This window comes from Lissotriton vulgaris, chromosome 6 (assembly GCF_964263255.1).
Source record: "Lissotriton vulgaris chromosome 6, aLisVul1.2, whole genome shotgun sequence".
Classification (NCBI taxonomy): Eukaryota; Metazoa; Chordata; class Amphibia; order Caudata; family Salamandridae; genus Lissotriton; species Lissotriton vulgaris.
The window spans coordinates 1,195,313,971-1,195,333,545 of record NC_141694.1 but is presented as its reverse complement, the minus strand read 5'-3'; positions in this window follow the sequence as shown (position 1 = coordinate 1,195,333,545).

Here is a 19,575-nt window from a genome sequence, read left to right as displayed (position 1 = left end):
CAAATCAGTAAAATTACCGAATCTGTATTTTGCGATGTAGGTAGCACTATAATCCGTGCTACAGGGCTTTCAGAATTCGTTATTTACCACCAACTAGAAGTTGGTGGTAAATAATGAAAAACCTTGAAAAAGCATTTTTTTTGCTTTCAAACGCCGCCATGTTGCAGACATACATGCCCTTTGGGCATGTATGTCTGTAACATGTGCACCCACACATGATTGAGGGGTGCAACAGGGTGTCAAAGTGACACCCTGTCACCCTTCAATGTTTCCCCCAATTATCAAATCGGTATTTACAGATTCGTTAATTGACATTCATTCCTATGGGCCTACAGGCCCATAGGAATGAATGGCAATTACCAAATCGGTAAATACCGATTCGGTAATTACCGAATCTTACCGATTCGGAAATTGAAAAATAGAAATTACCTACATCCCATTTACCTACTCTTAAATACCGAATCGGTATGATTTGGTATTTAAGAGTAGGTAAATCGAGATTACCTACATCGGGCCCTAAATCTTTTAAAAAATCTCTGTTTAATTTTTTTCTACTTTTTCATCTATTTTTGCTCCCAAACTTCTGGCCCTTTTTAACTAATTTATTGTTGACTCCAAAGGTTCTGGGTTCTTTATGGAGGCTTTGATCGTCCTTATTTCCAAACCTGACAATAATCATTCCCTCTGTAAAAAACTATCACCCCATTTCATTAATCAATTATGATTGTAAGATATTTGCTAAAATCTTAGCCACTCACCTTGAGAATATTATCCCTCTATTGGTCAAAACTGATCAAGCTGGTTTTGATAAGGGCAGAATGGCTTAGGACAATGCTCGCATGTTTGCTAATGTTATCTCCTTTGGGAGGTAGTACAAATCACCACTTGCAGCATTGTCCTTAGATGCCGAAAAGGCTTTCGATCGTATAAACTGGCACTTTATGTTCAATACACTCCAATGGTTTGGTTTTGGTCCAAATTTTATTCCTTATGTTAAATTGTTAGATTCCTTTCCTTGTGCTAGTATTTTTGCTAAGAATCATTTTCTAAATCTTTTCCATTATATAGAGGCACACACCAATAATGTCCCCTTTCACCCTTGTTATTTGTTCCATGCCTCAAAGCTTTCCTTGAAAGTATTCGAATCAATTCATTTATTTCTGGCTTTTCACATAATGTTATAGAAATCAAATTTTCAGCATATGCTGATGATATTCTGACATATATGTCTGAACCAGACACCTCCCTTCTGGATGAAGTTCAGCTATCGTCCAGTATCTCTGGATAAAGTTGAACTTTTCTAAAACAGAAGTTTTACCCTTGAACTCTCTTTGGTATTAATATATGTTTAATAGCACTAATTTTACCTGGTGTCCTACAACAATTAAAAACCTTGGTATTTGGTTTTCCTCTAGCTTATCCAACAACATAAGTTATAAGTTTAATGTTCTAGCTACCAAAATACAATCACTCCTTCTCTCATGGTTCCCTCTTCATTTGTCATGGTGGGGTAGATTAGATACTATTAAAATGATGATTGTGCCCAATGTCCTTTACACACTATCTATGCTACCTTTTTGGATTCCTGTTCGTATTTTACACAAATCAATTCTATTTGTATAAAGATTTTAAGGAATAACAAACACACCCTCATTAATCTTATGAAACTCAAACATCCCTAAACAGAAGGTGGGGTGCGTTTTCCTGATTTTAAATCATATCATTCTGCATTTTTAATTCGTCAATTTTTTGCTTCAACTTCTGATTTTGCTGATATACCTATCCCTAGTTGGATTGTTTTTGAGCTTTCCCTATTAAAAGATTTTACTTTTTGAAATATAATATATATGTCTAATTGCACTTTTATATCAGATAATCCTATTTTAAAATACTCCCGCCAACTATTATATAATATTTTCTCTGATGGTCTAGATTCATATCAATATTTTTTGTCCTCCACTATTTGGTATAAAACATTTCTCAAATATAAGCGTAAATCATTTTATACCAAACATCCTGCATAACTCTGTTATTCCCTTCCATGAGCAACAATTACAATATGATTCACCTGATTCATTTTTTAATGAGTATCATTTATTATCAACAGCTTTGCAGTCTTTTTTATCTTCCAACAATTTCCCTTTAGCTTCTCCCTTACTCATTTTATCCTCTCTGTTATATAGTGTTTCTCAGGAGCATAGGCCTAAGGTTGCTCTTATTTATGAGATGTTGTTATCACCTGTTACTGAACGACTTAAATCCCATGTCGAATTACTCTGGGAAGCAGACTTATCGATGTCTCTCCCTACCTTTGCTTGGGATAAATTATGGCTCAAGGTATTTAAAACTACTAATGCTGCACGTATTACTCAATCCCTTTACTTTATTTACAATAGAGTTGTTATTACCCCTGTTTATATTTCCCGAATTTTACTTCCTCGTCCCTATGTTGGTCTTGTTCTGAATCCACTGGGACTTTAATTCATCAACTTTGAAAATGTTCAAATGTATTGAAGTTCTGGAAATCGATTTGGTCCAAATGTATGACAATAGTTCGATGTAATTTTCCATTAACAATATAAAATGTCTTTCTAGGTTCCTCCTCACCTGCTTTTGATGTTCCTGATCATATTACTTTGCTGTTTGATTTGTTTATTGCTCTAGCATTTAAAGTGATTTTGTTCTGTTGGAAAAATAACTCAAAATTATCATTATTAACTTGGTGGAACTATATTTGTGATGAACACAGAATTGCTACAGTTTCTTCTCTTACTCTTTCACGGAAAATTACATCTGACCTACTCTAGTTACCTTTTATTTCTTATCTTTCTACACAAGCACATGTATCTTAATTTCTTACTTTCTATTAATTTCTAACTCTCTTTTATTCCTTTTCTCTCTCTTTCTTTCTTTTCTTTTTCTCCTCTTTACCTCTTTCTTTCCTCTTATTTTCTTCTATCTTTCTTTTTCACCTCTTTTTTATCTTCTTCTGTCTTGAATTATTTGCTCTTGTTTTCTCTTAATTATTAATTGTTATATATTATTTATGATGTGTTTATTGGCTAATATATTTTTATCTTTTTCTGAGGACTTAATAAAAATTATTAAACAAAAAACAATCTATTTCTAGACGTGCGGCGATATAAAAACATGGCGATGCTCCATCTATAGGTGAACAGCGAATAGTTGTTGAAAACAGGTTTTCGTAAAGAAAAGAAAGTAACTTATAATGCACAATAGCATTTTTATTCAAGCACACTTAAATTATGATTTCCTAGTTTGAAGGAAAGGTTTGTATTGAAAACAAATAGCGAAGCATGGTCCATATGTTTTTTGAATGTGCATTCTCAGAGGGAGGTAAACAAAACATGTATTCCATTAGAAAAATACACCACAGAAAGCAAAACACAGTGTTATCGCTTCAGCCCACAATTATTATAGTAAAACAGCATAGTAGAATATGGGCCCATTGTATGAAAACAAGTTTAACTTATGCATTCAGTAAGATACAGCTCACATTACTGTGACTGACAACTTACACTTTTCAAATGAAACAGGTACCATGGTTTGATATTCCGAAATAAACCACACAAACCACTTCTCTTCCTAACCGTTACACTTAGGAATTTTATTTTTTCCTGTTTTAAGTGATTAATTTTCATTTTGAAATATTGTCATATCAACTATCCGTCTTGCTTTGTGATGAACATAGGACAATTGGCACAGTTCCCCAAATTTTCAGCAACACATACACCTGAATCTTTGAAATGTAACTTCCACTGCTAGAATATTTGCTATTATTTATAAATGTCTACAAAGTTATACTTCAGTGTGCATTGAACACGTTTTTCAAAAGATATTGCAGCAAACTCACAAAAACTGACACATCTTTGCATATTAGCAAAGATGCATCAGTTCCTTTTGCGTCATGCAAAAAAACCGTTGTGCCACCATGGATGCGTAGCATTTACAATGTGACGCACAGTGGCGCATGTACTCACCACGTCTTCAACAAAGCCAGCACCACCATAAAGCCATCAACATTTCCTTCGAGACAGCTACCTTCCCGGAGAGCTGGAAGCACACCGAGATCAACGCTTTACTCAAGGAGCCCAAGTCAGACCCAAAGGACCTCAGGAACCTCCGGCCCATCTCCCTGCTCCCGTTCCCAGCGAACGTCATTGAGAAGACCTTCAACAAACAACTGACTCGCTACCTCAAGGAGAACAGCATCCTGGACCCATCCCAGTCTGGGTTCCGCAGCAACCACAGCACCAAAACTGCCCTCAACGCCGCCACCGATGACATCAGGACCCTGCTAGACACTGGAGAAATTGTGGCCCTCATCCTTCTGGACCTATCAGCTGCCCACGTCGCCTGACTGCACGACCTCAACATCATCTCTTACGCCGATGACACCGAGCTGATCCTCTCCCTCACCAAGGACCCCCACACTGCCAAAACCAACCTCCACAAAGAAATGAAGGCTGTCGCCGAATGGATGAGGAACAGCCGTCAGAAACTGAACTTGGACAAGACGGAGGTCCTCATCCTCAGACCCACCCCTTCGGCCTGGAATGATTCATTGTGGCCGACCACACTGGGAACCGCTCCAACACCCACAGACTACGCACGTAACCTAGGAGTCATCTTCGACTCCACCCTATCCATGACTAAGTAGGTCAACACCGTCTCCTCCTCCTGCTTCACCGCCCTCCGCATGTTCCGCAAGAACTATAAGTGTATCCCCACCGAAACAAGAAGAACGGTCAACCAGGCCCTCATCAGCAGCACATTTAACCACCGGAAACACCCTCTACGCAGGAGCCTCTGCCACACTCCTTAAATGGCTTCAACGCATCCAGAACGCCTCTGCAGGCCTAATCCTCAACATCTCTCGCTGCAGCCACATCACACCCCACCTGAGAGACCTGCTTGGCTCTCCATTAACAAGAGGATAATATTCAAGCTCCTCACCCACGCACACAAGGCACTCCACAAAACCGGACCAGTGTACCTCAAGAGAGGATTCAGCTTCTACACCCCCACCCTCCTGCTCCGCCAACTTCGCCCTCGCCACGGTCCCCCGCACCTGAAGAGCAACCTCCGGTGGCAGATCATTCTCCCACCTCCCCGCCAAGACCTGGAACACCCTCCCCATCCACATACGGCAGACCCAAGACCTACTGTCCTTCAGAAGACTCCTCAAGACCTGGCTAGTGCGCTTTACAAATGCGTTGATTGATTGATTGATCTGTTGGCGTAAAGGCAAAGCATTGCTGGAGTCATGTTGCCAGCACACGAAACTCCAGCAATGCGCAGGAATGCCTATTCCTATTATGCTGCATCACTCCTTACGCCTGCTTTAAGCAGGCGTAAGGTTTTTACGCCGTGGAGTCGTAGAAGTGACGCAGTGAAATCTTGTAGATTTTATTGAGTCACATTCACAAGGCTTTCTTGCGTTGAAATGCCCACCCTGCATACATTATGCCTGACTCAGGTATAATGTAGTGCAAGGCTTTATAACATGACACATTTCCCTAGATGCGTCACGTTGTAAAATGTGTCACAATTTGGCACATTGTTTAATACACTGCTGTGTCACAGAAGTGACACAACAGTGGTGTAATAGTGTTGCAAGGGGCTTCTAAATCTGCCCCTTAATACCTATTGCAACTCTGGCAGGTGTAACATGCAATAAAAAGTATGGTCTTATTTATCAATTTAAGTCTCTGTGCAATCACTAAGAGTGTCTCATACCAGTATGAAGTGTTGATCTGTTATTTACTTTCCCAAGCAAAACGTGGGACAACCCACCGATGGTGCGTGGGTGTTTCATTCAAGCCACTATGATTCATGACATGCTCCCTATCTGCTAACATTTGTAGTTAGGGCTTTACACCAAAACATATGTCACTTTAAGGCAGGTGCAAAGCAGGAGAAATGTTTTCTGCTCTCCAAACTTTTCTAGCAATGAATGCGTGGAGTACTGTACATAAGTGTAGACTAAAACTTATGGGCCACATTTATCAATAATTTGCACCAGCAAAGCCAACAAAGGTGTTGTACACTAGCATACAATTATTGACTTGTAGTTAGCTTTGTAGTGCAAAACATTTTGCACTGGAAAGTTACCTACAAGTAACAAAGTAGTGATTTGCCCTGTTTACCTACATTTGCATCAAGGGGATGCCCCACATGTGGCACATGTGCGTTCCCATGTGAACACCCATGTTTTATGATGGAAAGCCCTATCTACCAATATGTTAGACAGGGCTTTGCCCCAAAAACATGCATTACCTTGAAACAGGGGCAAAACAAGTGTAAAGGTGTATTTTTTCCAAACTTTAAAAGTGTGCTGTACAGTACCACACACATACATGTGGGAAACATTTAAATGTAAGTCTAAAGTGTGGTACTTTGTACAGGCTGGGTGCATGTCCAATACAAAACCTATGCTAGACTCACACACACACGTTTGTAGCATGGTGCAAAGGTGTGTGTGATACAAGGCAGCTAGAAAATGCACCAGTGCTTTTGAAGACGGCAGCAGAGCCAAATCTTTGTAAATATAGTGCTGTCCTGCTCTTTCCCTTTCATGACATGTATCAACGTGATTGCTGCACAATGTTGAGTGAAAAAAAAGTGAATCTTTATATAAAATCCTTTTAAAATGCCTTAGGAAATCCTTTGCACTTAAAAAAAGGCTTAGAGATAATTGTACCAATGAATATGAAAATATAGTGGTATCATATTATCAAGACAAAATATCAATAGACTAAATTCTGAAAGGTAAGTGCATGTACAGGAAATACATTTAATAATATTTTCTCCACATTTATGTACCATTAAGATACATGTATGTGAAGTTAGGCATAGAACATCTATAGATAATAATCTTTAGATATTTCTCCCTTGTTATTCTGTGTACCATATTAGTGCCCCACAGTATTTCCTGCAGGACATTTAGGAGGCATACCCTTAGGGTCAGATTCCTAAAGATCTGTTCACATATTTCTTTGGCTAAGAATCAGGTGTCAAGGGATATACTGTGAGGAAACCTCCTGTGATCGCAATGTTTGGGTAACTCTGTACATATTAGAGCAGACGTTCTCCCAAAATGCACTGACTCCTATGATTAAAGATATATGTTTTCCAAATTTTCAGATTTTTAGAGAGAAATACAGGCAGTAAAACATTTATTTTCCGGTCTTTTTTTATTTTTAAATGTGGATAAAAACGAAAGTTGTGTGCTTTTTAAGTGATTGTAAATACCAGCCGCTTTTTATTGATTGATTGATTGATACTTTATTCGATATTGTCATATCATAAAAGTACATTGATCATAAAAAACATTTGAATTAAAAAGTGCATTTCATTTAAAATTGTTTAAAAATTACTATGTACATTTAAAACATAATACAAACCAGAGTTACATGACAATATTAGGTATCACAATGTTTAAAAAGGAAGTTATTAATTGGTGATCGTATCCATACGGCATAAGTATTGATTCCATCTCATATTCTTTTGCGAATGAGCCAGGCGCTTGATAAGTACTTAGCCACACCGCAAACAATGAAAAGTGGGAACGTATTGGTTGTAATATTACAGAGGGCAACCCGAAAGTCTCTAGTCCCAAGCTCCCTGCAAACTGGTCTGAGCCATCTCTGTCTTGCCCTCTTATAGGTTTTACAGTCGAACAAGAAATGTGCAAGGGATTCTGTTTTGCTGGGGCAACAAGGGCATGCACCTTTTATTGACATTGAGGCTTTCCATTCTTTAGTGAATTGATTAAGAGGTAAAGTTCCATATCTCATCTTTAAAAACATCACTCTATCTCTAGGTGTTGTTATCAGGTCTAAAAAGGGTTCCAGCTTTCTAATTGGTTTGTGTACCATGAATTGCCTAGTTAGAATACCCCAACTTGGATTCCTCTGTTCTTGAGCCTCCACCCACTCCCAATACATTTTCTTTATTACTTGCTTTGGGGGTGGTGCCTGGGTGGTCCAGGTTTCAGTCAAACCCAACGTCAGAACCATCTCTTTAAGTTTGTTTACCCAGTGTATTTTACCACTGGTGTTCAGTGCAATCAGTTCATCCAACACTAGGGCATAATGTGCTATCTCTGGGGCCCTCCTTAAACGTACCCAGAACAGCAATGGATGCAAGTGAACTACATCTGAGATGGTGCGTTTGCCCATATCCAGGTACAATGGTTTCAGTTGGGTTGATACCGGTAAGGCAACCAAATCCCTAATACATTTATTCTCTGCCTTGATCAAAACCTCAACATTTTCTCCACCCCATAATTCTGCCCCGTATGTCGCTGAGGGCAACGCCCTTCCTTCATACACAGCAAGAGCAGGGCCGATTGGTCTGCTGACTGATAATCGCTGGCTCCTTAATATAGCACCCGAAACTCTCCTGAGGTTTATCTGCATCTTGGCTATATGAGAATCCCACCTCGTTTTACTATTTATCCTTATTCCCAGATAGTCAAATTCCTCCACCACCTCAAGTCAAATTCCATTAAGGGTGATCTAAGGATTTCTTCCCTTTTTTTTGGGGGGGGGGGGGGTAATACCATCAACTTTGTTTTGGTCGTGTTAATGGTAAGTCCACTTTGCCATGACTGCCAGGCCAATACCTGTGTGAATGAATAGGTAATGGGGTTAAAAAAAATTATTTTAGTAAAGAGGCTTAAACAACATTACATATGCACAAGGCTGATATTGAAATTTGCATGTTTTCATATAAGTAAATTAATTTATCTTCTGTGGGTGTTCATATCATAGAAACCTGGCAGGCATTCAAGCATGACTGAACAAAACGCATAATAAATATGGATAACTTCAGATAAAGTTGACAAGACATAAATATGAAGAAATACAGACAGAAATGTTAAAAAAAATACCATACAACCAGGAGCCTTTCCTTCAAGCAGGTAACACATGGGACTTCATTGACGTGTACAATCTAGAATGGCATGTTCATTGGCCCATTTATTTCCATTTCTAACGTGAAGTGTACCGCACTGCTTACGGTTTACAGTGGAATTCGTGGGACCTGCAATGCTGACATGAAGCGTTTTTGTCACTGGTTTGCATTTCACCTTACTATGATGCAGTATCAAAAAGTAGACAGGGCAACAGGAACAGATCTGTGAGTTCCTCTGCGAAAGAGAGATGTGTTGACGTGCATCTGCCGCACCTCTCCTCCCATCCCTGTAGTGGATCTTGTGAAGGGGCAGAGTCGAAGTACCTCACAGGGCAATCAGGTAGTGCCCAACAGCTTGGTCTGGCAGGTCAGTGTGTGGGGTTTTTTTTTGGGCTGTTTGTGGTCTGTTGGACTATTTTTACAGTTAACTTCGCTGATATTAAAACAAACATTGCCTGCAGCAAGCTCAAATCCATGCAGTCTTCCATACCTATTGTTTACAAGCTAAATAATGCCCCAAATTTGAAAACATGGGCCACATTTTTAGCTTTCTAATTAATTAATGAGGTGCACTTTTATTTGGCGCCCAGTTCTATTTGCTGTCCCTGTCCAACCCTGTACAATGAATAGATGCATATGCGCAGGGAAATGTACCTCAAAGCAACACTTATATCCATGTGCAAATTCATAAAGTTTTCCCATATAAAAATCATGTACAACTAATGCATGTGTCAGCTGCTCACTGCTCAACATAAGGATAACTTACATCAGGTAAAATCCGTCACAAATAAAAGGTCCCTAAAATCAAAAATATTTTGGCCTGCTCATCTCGATGCACTATTCTGGGCCTAAGTGTTACATTCTAAGCATGTTCTTGAAGGCAACACCTTTTTCATGTTGCTACTGATTAAGTTCTTTCTGACATTGGCTAAACATGAAATAATTCAATTCCCCATCTGTGATGGTTGGCAGATAACGCACAGCAGTATTTGAGATAATGGGGCCTCCTCTTAAGGTTGAAGATAACTGCCAGGAGATTAAAAAAAGTCAATTGCAATGTATCAGCACAGTGTATCTCTTGCTGCCCGACCCCAGAATTTAAATTACTTTTGTAAGTTCAAAAAAAGGAAATTGTTTTCAGCCTGGGTCAGGATTTCACTGCAGTGATTCATCACTGTTTACAGTTGTGCGACTTTATATTACTGAAAAACAGTGTGAAACTGAAAAACCAACATCACTGTAAAGTGAGGAAATTGTTTCATGACCACCCAGGAATCTTGGAATATTTCATCTCAGTTGAGACCTCAAGAATTATTATATGTTTATGTTGTTATACAAAGGAGTCCTTGTTTAAGAATAGATATTTGACACCCGTTTATTAAACCTATTCCAGGTGGCAGGCATAACTTACAGCGATGTAACACAGCCCCCCCCCCCCCCCGCAGTCTCCACGTTGTGGGGGGCTCCTGCACTCCAGGGACCCCCTCCCCGGCCACGCAGCCAACAAGCATTACACACATCCATCTCCGATGTGTGTGGTGCCATGGTGATTATGTTACGCTCGCTGCTGTTCCACCAAGGCTCAGTCATACATTAAATGGTGAGCAGATGCAGATGGTCGTCTTCACCCTTAGGGTGGGGTATAGGGTGGGGCTGGGCTCAGTGGCATTGTCATGCGCAATTCAAAGTGCGCGTGACGTGAGGCATCTGAGAGGGACCACGCGGCCATAATTTATTAAGTGCTAGCTAGCCTAGCCTTCAATCTGCCGCCCGCCGGCGCCTGTCACCGAAGGGGCAGGCCTCAGGTGAGTCGGAGTCTCTCAGTCAGAGGGTGTGGTGGGCTGGGCTGGGCATAGAGGACTTGTAGCTGTCACAGTTACATCATGGGCGTAAAAAATGTCACATAGCCCTGCAGCCCCTGTGCCCCAGCCTCCAGGGGCAGCAAGGGGGTTGAAGACAACTGCCTCGAGTTGAGGCGAGACATCTCTCTACTCTTAAAAGAGCTCAATGAATATATGGCAAATGTGCACTCCTACTGTGTCACAAGAGTGTCAAGTCGGGAACGTTTCAATTCCCCAGCCAACTCGGTACTTTCGTACTCGCTTCTTTGCATTGTAAGGTGCCCCAAGGTGTGACTTCTGCTGCTGAGGTCACACACAACTCATGGTAGGCTACATGACCACTGCAGACAGAAGCCCCACACACAGCTTGGCCTTTACACCAGGACGTCTGTACGTACATGAGGTTTTATGCCTTCTGTCACATCTACATTCACTTCTGAGCTGAGAAAACCGGTGCCTGATGTTGGTTAGATAATATACCTTAAAGAGCAGGGCCAATGTGACCGGTTTAAGCCAATGTGACTTGTTTAACTCAAAATTTAGCAATATTCTGATTGATATCACATTTTATCATCTTGAACACCAATGTTGCTTAATCTCCATCGACAATGTGAAGAAAAAAAATCTGCTTTCACATAAAGGATGTCTTGAAGACCTGGGGTCATGACATAAATGTCAGCACTACTGTGCACCTGTTTTTATACATTTGCACGGTCACAATGGAAATGATATCGTTTTCCTGATACTTATTCGAGTCTTAATACCCGCAAATGGTACTGCTCTGAATATCTGTTTTTAATCGCTCTGGCAGATTTGAAAGGCAGAAAAATCAGAAACTCTAAAATTGGATGGCTATTAAAAGTAAATCTACCCTCCGCCTGCTGCCGAAATATCTGAAGCCATTCCTGCAATCCATGCCGAAGTGTTGTCACAAATATTTGACGTTTTTGAAGACACAAGAAAATCATGTGATAAGACGTTTGGCAGATTAACACATGGCAGGAATGGACCTGGCTGTGGTAGCCACAGATCTCCACACACGGGCAGTATAACAGCAATGAATGGGACTGATGGAGTCAATAAGAACCAATGGTAGCTCCCCAGGGGCATTCCATTCACGTGTTTAGCTCATATGTACCATTGAAGGCCAGCCATGTGCACCACATGCCCCAAAACGCCCAGCTCAGTTCCAAATGCTAAACTACCTGGAATGGGAAGACAAGCAATCCCAAATTCGCTTCTTCCTGACTACCAACCTTGTGTGAGCCTCATGTCAACATAACAAGGTTTAAAATGAATCAATTACCAGCCAAGCAGATCATATAGATGTCAGCAGTGAGTACTTCACACCCTGAGCCAACCTTTTGTAAAAGTTTTCTAGTATCTTACTACTTCCCTTCCCTAGTTAACCCGTTCATCAGTTCTCTGACAGAGATAATTTACTCACTGGCGATGTGTTTACCACTGTTGAGGACATATCACCTACCCATAATTTGAAGATAGTTTCAATATTTGGCAGAGTAAGGCTTCATCACTGTATACTCTTGTTAGTAAATACCTTTTTTTATCTCAAAACTGAACATGTTTACTTTTACTAAATAAAAGTGCACGATTGTGACATTCAGAATGATTGTGCTTCAGTATGGTAGGCATGTAGTGTAAAAGTGCATATTTTCTACAACAGTGTAGCCTGAAAGTTTGGCCTCTAATGCAAGCAAGAAGATGGCCCTTCCTGACCAAACATTGTGGGTACTATAAAGCGATATTTGTGTTGTACAGGGCATCTCACATGCCAGGGTCCAAGAGCCATTGCACTAATTATAGCTGCACTGCTTAATGTCTGGATATAAATGAAGCTACCAGAATGTCCATGCCACACAGGCTTTTTTAAGACAACATGTCTCCACCTAGCAGGTTAACAAAGAATAGTCCATTTGATTGGGTGATGTCTGTTGAGTTACAGATTGGAATACTATGCACAAGTGATAGTTTTGCTGGTCTAAGCCAAATTGTGCCACAATCAGCTATATCAAGTGTTGTAAACCCCTGTGAACTGCAGGGATTCAACCACTTTGTTCCTGCAGCCCAGCCTTTCCCTTTTATCTCGCTGGAAAAATATTGACAAAAGATCTTTTGCAGTATCATAGTGTCCCTACGGTGACAATATGGGATAACAATAAGAGCACCCTGTTAAAATGTGTCTTCTGGCATAGCCCTATATAATTTGGATTGAAGGGATCTGTATTAAATGCTTAAAACCAGCTTTGCTTTCTCCAACAGACCCTCAGGACTCTTACTGTTCAATGCTTCATCAGCTCTATGGAATAAGTGGCATACCATTAGCCCCTGCAGCCCCTGTTGTGGGGGGACACCCTAGCTCCTCATGGCCCACTCCGGCACTGTTCTCAGGTGGGGGGTCACTGTCTGAAGAGCTCCTGACTAGGTCCAGAGTGGGGGCCCCCCTGCATGTACTTTGCAGAGGGCCCCCTCAAGTTTTGTTACCCCACAGCGGTAAACAGTCAAAATATCGAGTAAAAAATATCGAATGGACATAATATCGTGTTTAAAATATAGAATGGACAAAATATCGAATGGACAGAATATAGACATCAAAAATATCATTTTTAAGGTAAGTAATGTAATATCAAATGTTAAAAATATAGAAAGTTAAAATATCGAAGTACATAATATAGGTTATTAAAATTATCGAATTTTTAATATCGAATTTTTCATAGTGTTTTTTATGTATTATATGTGTGAAAAGTGTGCATTTATGTTATAATTTATTTTAATTAATGAATTTTGTTTTTTTTATTTTTGCGTAATTAAGATCTGTAGCGGGTTGTAGGTTTATAGGGGAATAGGGTGGGAAGTAATTTAATTATAATTAATTAAATATGTAAATGTATTTATTGGTATTCATTTTTAATTAATAGTTAATTAAGTTATATTTGGTAATTAATTAAATTTTAATTTGCAATTAATTTTAATTAATTGATTAATTGCTAATTATGTAAATTTTGCTAATTTATTTTCTGTAGCGGGTTGTGGGTTTAAAGGGGAATTGGGTGGGAAGTAATTTATTTATAATTAATTAAATATGTAAAATTGTTTATTGGTATTTATTTAGAATTAATTGTTAATTAATTTTTTGGGGTAATTAATTACATTTTAATTGCTAATTAATTTCATTTAATTGATTTATTGCTAATTATGTTAATTTTACTAATTTATTTTCTGTAGCGGGTTGTGGGTTTATAGGGGAATAGGGTGGGAAGTAATTTATTGATAATTAATTAAATAAATACATTTATTCAATTGTATTTAATTTGAATTAATTGTTAATTAATTTTTAATTGTTAATTAATCATTAGTTAATTTTTACCCCTACGCTATCCAATGCTTTCTCTACTGTTGCACTCTTTGGAGTGGGAATAGTAATTTTAACCCCTACGCTATCCAACGCTTTCCCTACTGTTGCACTCTTTGGAGTGGGAATAGTAATGTTTACCCCTACGCTATCCAACGCTTTCCCTACTGTTGCACTCTTTGGAGTGGGAATAGTAACTTTTTACCCCTACGCTATCCAACGCTTTCCCTACTGTTGCACTCTTTGGAGTTGGAATACTAATTTTTCCTCTACGCTATCCAACGCTTTTCCTACTGTTGCACCCACTAGAGTGGGAATAGTAATTTTTACCCCTACGCTATCCAACGCTTTCCCTACTGTTGCACTCTTTGGAGTGGGAATAGTAATTTTAACCCCTACGTTATCGAACGCTTTCCCTACTGTTGCACTCACTGGAGTGGGAATAGTAATTTTTACCCCTACGCTATCCAACGCTTTCCTTACTGTTGCACCCACTGGAGTGGGAATAGTAATTTTTACCTCTACGCTATACAACACTTTTCCTACTGTTGCACTCACTGGAGTGGTAATAGTAATTTTTACCCCTATGCTATCCAACTCTTTCCCTACTGTTGCACTCTTTGGAGTGGGAATAGTAATTTTAACCCCTACCCTATCCAATGCTTTCCCTACTGTTGCACTCTTTGGAGTGGGAATAGTAATTTTAACCCCTACGCTATCCAACGCTTTCCCTACTGTTGCACTCTTTGGAGTGGTAATAGTAATTTTTACCCCTACGCTATCCAACGCTTTCCCTACTGTTGCACTCACTGGAGTGGGAATAGTAATTTTAACCCCTACGCTATCCAACGCTTTCCCTAATGTTGCACCCACTTGAGTGGGAATAGTAATTTTTACCCCTACGCTATCCAACGCTTTCCCTACTGTTGCACTCTTTGGAGTGGGAATAGTAATTTTAACCCCTACGCTATCGAATGCTTTCCCTACTGTTGCACTTTTTGGAGTGGGAATAGTAATTTTAACCCCTACGCTATCGAACGCTTTCCCTACTGTTGCACTCTTTGGAGTGGGAATAGTAATTTTAACCCCTACGCTATCGAACGCTTTCCCTACTGTTGCACTCTTTGGAGTGGGAATAGTAATTTTTACCCCTACGCTATCCAACGCTTTCCCTAATGTTGCACCCACTGGAGTGGGAATAGTAATTTTTACCTCTACGCTATCCAAAGCTTTTCCTACTGTTGCACCCACTGGAGTGGGAATAGTAATTTTTACCCATACGCTATCCAACGCTTTCCCTACTGTTGCACTCTTTGGAGTGGGAATAGTAATTTTAACCCCTACGCTATCGAACGCTTTCCCTACTGTTGCACTCTTTGGAGTGGGGATAGTAATTTTTACCCCTACGCTATCCAACGCTTTCCCTACTGTTGCACTCTTTGAGTTGGAATACTAATTTTTCCTCTACGCTATTCAACGCTTTTCCTACTGTTGCACCCACTGGAGTGGGAATAGTAATTTTTACCCCTACGCTATCCAACTCTTTCCCTACTGTTGCACTCTTTGGAGTGGGAATAGTAATTTTAACCCCTACGTTATCGAACGCTTTCCCTACTGTTGCACTCTTTGGAGTGAGAATATTAATTTTTACCCCTATGCTATCCAACGCTTTCCCTACTGTTGCACTCTTTGGAGTTGGAATACTCATTTTTACCTCTTCGCTATCCAACGCTTTTCCTACTGTTGCACTCACTAGAGTGGTAATAGTAATTTTTACCCCTACGCTATCCAACTCTTTCCCAACTGTTGCAATCTTTGGAGTGGGAATAGTAATTTTAACCCCTACCCTATCCAATGCTCTCCCTACTGTTGCACTCTTTGGAGTGGGAATAGTAATTTTAACCCCTGCGCTATCCAACGCTTTCCCTAATGTTGCACCCACTGGAGTGGGAATAGTAATTTTTACCCCTCGCTATCCAACGCTTTCCCTACTGTTGCACTCTTTGGAGTGGGAATAGTAATTTTACCCCTACGCTATCGAACGCTTTCCCTACTGTTGCACTCTTTGGAGTGGGAATAGTAATTTTAACCCCTACGCTATCGAACGCTTTCCCTACTGTTGCACTCTTTGGAGTGGGAATAGTAATTTTAACCCCTACGCTATCGAACGCTTTCCCTACTGTTGCACTCTTTGGAGTGGGAATAGTAATTTTAACCCCTACGCTATCGAACGCTTTCCCTACTGTTGCACTCTTTGGAGTGGTAATAATAATGTTTAGCCCTACTCTATCCAACGCTTTCCCTAATGTTGCACCCACTGGAGTGGGAATAGTAATTTTTACCTCTACGCTATCCAAAGCTTTTCCTACTGTTGCACCCACTGGAGTGGGAATAGTAATTTTTACCCCTACGCTATCCAACGCTTTCCCTACTGTTGCACTCTTTGGAGTGGGAATAGTAATTTTAACCCCTACGCTATCGAACGCTTTCCCTACTGTTGCACTCTTTGGAGTGGGAATAGTAATTTTTACCCCTACGCTATCCAACGCTTTCCCTACTGTTGCACTTTTTGGAGTTGGAATACTAATTTTTACCTCTACGCTATCCAACGCTTTCCCTACTGTTGCAGTCACTGGAGTGGGAATAGTAATTTTTACCCCTACGCTATCCAACGCTTTCCCTACTGGTGCACCCACTGGAGTGGCAATAGTAATTTTTACCCCTACGCTATCTAACGCTTTCCCTACTGTTGCACTCTTAGGAGTGGGAATAGTAATTTTAACCCCTAAGAATCCAACGCTTTCCCTACTGTTGCACGCTTTGGAGTGGGAATAGTAATTTTTACCACTATGCTATTCAATGCTTTCCCTACTGTTGCACTCTTTGGAGTTGGAAAAGTAATTTTTACCCCTACGCTAGCCAACGCTTTCCCTACTGTTGCCCTCACTGGAGTGGGAATAGTAATTTTTACCCCTACGCTATCGAACGCTTTCCCTACTGTTGCACTCTTTGGAGTGGGAATAGTAATTTTAACCCCTACGTTATCGAACGCTTTCCCTACTGTTGCACTCTTTGGAGTGAGAATATTAATTTTTACCCCTATGCTATCCAACGCTTTCCCTACTGTTGCACTCTTTGGAGTTGGAATACTCATTTTTACCTCTTCGCTATCCAACGCTTTTCCTACTGTTGCACTCACTAGAGTGGTAATAGTAATTTTTACCCCTACGCTATCCAACTCTTTCCCAACTGTTGCAATCTTTGGAGTGGGAATAGTAATTTTAACCCCTACCCTATCCAATGCTCTCCCTACTGTTGCACTCTTTGGAGTGGGAATAGTAATTTTAACCCCTGCGCTATCCAACGCTTTCCCTAATGTTGCACCCACTGGAGTGGGAATAGTAATTTTTACCCCTCGCTATCCAACGCTTTCCCTACTGTTGCACTCTTTGGAGTGGGAATAGTAATTTTACCCCTACGCTATCGAACGCTTTCCCTACTGTTGCACTCTTTGGAGTGGGAATAGTAATTTTAACCCCTACGCTATCGAACGCTTTCCCTACTGTTGCACTCTTTGGAGTGGGAATAGTAATTTTAACCCCTACGCTATCGAACGCTTTCCCTACTGTTGCACTCTTTGGAGTGGGAATAGTAATTTTAACCCCTACGCTATCGAACGCTTTCCCTACTGTTGCACTCTTTGGAGTGGTAATAATAATGTTTAGCCCTACTCTATCCAACGCTTTCCCTAATGTTGCACCCACTGGAGTGGGAATAGTAATTTTTACCTCTACGCTATCCAAAGCTTTTCCTACTGTTGCACCCACTGGAGTGGGAATAGTAATTTTTACCCCTACGCTATCCAACGCTTTCCCTACTGTTGCACTCTTTGGAGTGGGAATAGTAATTTTAACCCCTACGCTATCGAACGCTTTCCCTACTGTTGCACTCTTTGGAGTGGGAATAGTAATTTTTACCCCTACGCTATCCAACGCTTTCCCTACTGTTGCACTTTTTGGAGTTGGAATACTAATTTTTACCTCTACGCTATCCAACGCTTTCCCTACTGTTGCAGTCACTGGAGTGGGAATAGTAATTTTTACCCCTACGCTATCCAACGCTTTCCCTACTGGTGCACCCACTGGAGTGGCAATAGTAATTTTTACCCCTACGCTATCTAACGCTTTCCCTACTGTTGCACTCTTAGGAGTGGGAATAGTAATTTTAACCCCTAAGAATCCAACGCTTTCCCTACTGTTGCACGCTTTGGAGTGGGAATAGTAATTTTTACCACTATGCTATTCAATGCTTTCCCTACTGTTGCACTCTTTGGAGTTGGAAAAGTAATTTTTACCCCTACGCTAGCCAACGCTTTCCCTACTGTTGCCCTCACTGGAGTGGGAATAGTAATTTTTACCCCTACGCTATCGAACGCTTTCCCTACTGTTGCACTCTTTGGAGTGGGAATAGTAATTTTAACCCCTACGCTATCGAACGCTTTCCCTACTGTTGCACTCTTTGGAGTGGGAATAGTAATTTTAACCCCTATGCTATCGAACGCTTTTCCTACTGTTGCACTCTTTGGAGTGGGAATAGTAATTTTAACCCCTACGCTATCGAACGCTTTCCCTACTGTTGCACTCTTTGGAGTGGTAATAATAATTTTTACCCCTACTCTATCCAACGCTTTCCCTAATGTTGCACCCACTGGAGTGGGAATAGTAATTTTTACCTCTACGCTATCCAAAGCTTTTCCTACTGTTGCACCCACTGGAGTGGGAATAGTAATTTTTACCCCTACGCTATCCAACGCTTTCCCTAATGAGGCACTCTTTGGAGTGGGAATAGTAATTTTAACCCCTACGCTATTGAACGCTTTCCCTACTGTTGCACTCTTTGGAGTGGGAATAGTAATTTTTACCCCTACGCTATCCAACGCTTTCCCTACTGTTGCACTCTTTGGAGTTGGAATACTAATTTTTACCTCTACGCTATCCAACGCTTTCCTCACTGTTGCAGTCACTGGAGTGGGAATAGTAATTTTTACCCCTACGCTATCCAACGCTTTCCCTACTGTTGCACCCACTGGAGTGGCAATAGTAATTTTTACCCCTACGCTATGTAACGCTTTCCCTACTGTTGCACTCTCAGGAGTGGGAATAGTATTTTTAACCCCTAAGAATCCAACGCTTTCCCTACTGTTGCACGCTTTGGAGTGGGAATAGTAATTTTTACCCCTATGCTATTCAATGCTTTCCCTACTGTTGCACTCTTTGGAGTTGGAAAAGTAATTTTTACCCCTACGCTATCCAACGCTTTCCCTACTGTTGCCCTGACTGGAGTGGGAATAGTAATTTTTACCCCTACGCTATCCAACGCTTTCCCTACTGTTGCACTCATTGGAGTGGGAATAGTAATTTTTAC